Here is a 2019-nt window from a genome sequence, read left to right as displayed (position 1 = left end):
TTAAACCATCGGTTGAGCCCCCTGCATTGGACCTTCCTCTTTCGAATGAGCCCTCACCCAGCCCTATGTGTTCTCTTATAAGGACAAATAACCGATTCCCGTAAACCCATTAATAGGCCCATTTTTGCCGGTAATGTCACCTCGCTGCATTACCCTAGTCTACCCCCTTAAGGTGAAACTCGAAAACTTTACCGACAGACACTAGAAAAATCCCTAGACGCGAGTTCTCAAAATACGTCCTCATTTCTAAACAGAATGTAAAAAAATTTGAGGGACGTGTTCAGGAGGCTCTAAAGAATATTAGTCTGGTCCTTATATTATCCAAATCGTCAGAAAGTTATAAAATATTGAAATTGCTGTCTGTCAACGGTCAAGAAAATGGCGGATCGGACTCACCTAGATTGATTTATTCGTAATATAAACATTTCTGCCAATAGTTTCTCCAAATAGGCACCAGACTAATATTCTTTGGGTCGGATAGAATAAAATGAGCACCCAAGGGATGATGTACAAGTGTCCAGGAAGAAGTATTTTGAGAACTACGATTTCGTTGACTGTTCATTCGCGAAAGACGTCAACAAGGTAAAACAGACCAGAAATTTAGTTCCTGGTTTATTCTGTAGGGCGCAGTTCGTTCGTTTTCTACGCTCGACCGCGCGCTCATTCTCAGCTCGTATATCTGAATCTGTGTGCGTCGACCGAACCGTCGACGACCAGGCCCTCCAAGCTTCACTCTTGTGAACTTGATGCAAATTTTAACTCGGCGCAGAAAATCCAGGCAGCGCTGATGTCGCTTCTCTACATGCATACCTTGTATCACTGATTTTAACATACACAACTAAAGATATCGTGACGTCATGTTCCCGCGAAATTTGTCGCCGCGTTTTTCAATTGTTTCAAAATTTAAAGAGACTGAAGAAATATGGCGCACAGTGGGTGACAGTGGTGACAGAATTTCCAGGTTAGTGAATTCCATTATTATAATTATTACTATTATTATTGTCATTACTATTGCTATTATCATTATGACTATTATTATTATTTAAAAAGATGTTTTTTTTAATTTTTTCTACGTTTTTAGGTTTTTCAATAACTTCTGCTGATGAGATGCAGCAACAGGAGGAGAAGATAGAAATTAAGTAAGTACAGAATTTTTTTAAATTGTTACTGAAAGCATTAACTGTTTACATTGCTGTTTTAGTAATATATTTAATTTTAATTATTAAAATGTATCTTAAAAGAAGGAGAAAGAAAATATGCAGCATCAGAGGGTGTATTAACGAAAACAGCAGGATGTTCTTCTTCCCCCAAGAGAGAAAGGATAAGAAGAGGATGGCACAGTAGGTGGAAGTATGTGACAACCCAAAGTCTGTGCTTCCACCTGAAAACTGAAATTCCAGGTGGTCTGTAGCAGCTACTTTAAAGAAAAATACTTCATGAGGAAAAGATTAACATCAGCAGTTCCAACACTGAACTTATTTGGTAATAACTCTTATATACTTTATAGCATATGTAAATAATTGTTAATGAAAACTATTATTACAGAGGCTGTAATAAATATTGCATATCAGAGGCTGCCTCTATTAAAATAGAGAAGAAATGAAATGAAGAAGAAGATTGTAAGTATTCAGTTTACATATACAATATATAAAACCATTAACATAGTATTAATATATTAAGTATAATCTGTGAGCAGAGTGTGTGTTTTATTGTATGTATGATTGTGATTAATTGTATATTATTATTGATATATATATATTCATTATATTTTTGTAAAAATTTAATATATTTTCTTTATTATACATATATTGTTGTCATTTTTCCCCTTTCATTATTTTTATTTTTGAAAGTTTTGAATAAGTAAGACCATGCACACGTATATAGGGACCATATGTTCACCGATATCATCTATATGTGTTTGTATCGACACCAGCGTTGCCTGGATTTTCTGCGCCAAACTAATTTTAGTTACAGCATTAAATACGGGAGTTTGGAGGGCCTGTCGACGACGATATAATG

At 35.4% G+C, this 2019-nt stretch overlaps 1 long non-coding RNA gene across 1 annotated transcript; it reads left to right on the top strand.

Moving 5' to 3' along the window:
- Positions 1–736: 736 nt before the first annotated feature.
- Positions 737–1584, top strand: LOC123988322. The gene is made up of 4 exons (XR_006829907.1): positions 737–961; positions 1082–1139; positions 1242–1482; positions 1546–1584. It is a non-coding gene; the product is annotated as an uncharacterized LOC123988322 (long non-coding RNA).
- Positions 1585–2019: the final 435 nt, after the last annotated feature.

Source organism: Osmia bicornis, chromosome 1 (genome assembly GCF_907164935.1).
Source record: "Osmia bicornis bicornis chromosome 1, iOsmBic2.1, whole genome shotgun sequence".
Taxonomy (NCBI): Eukaryota; Metazoa; Arthropoda; class Insecta; order Hymenoptera; family Megachilidae; genus Osmia; species Osmia bicornis.
Note: the sequence above shows the minus strand (reverse complement) of the source record. Positions and strands in the feature narration are given on the sequence as shown.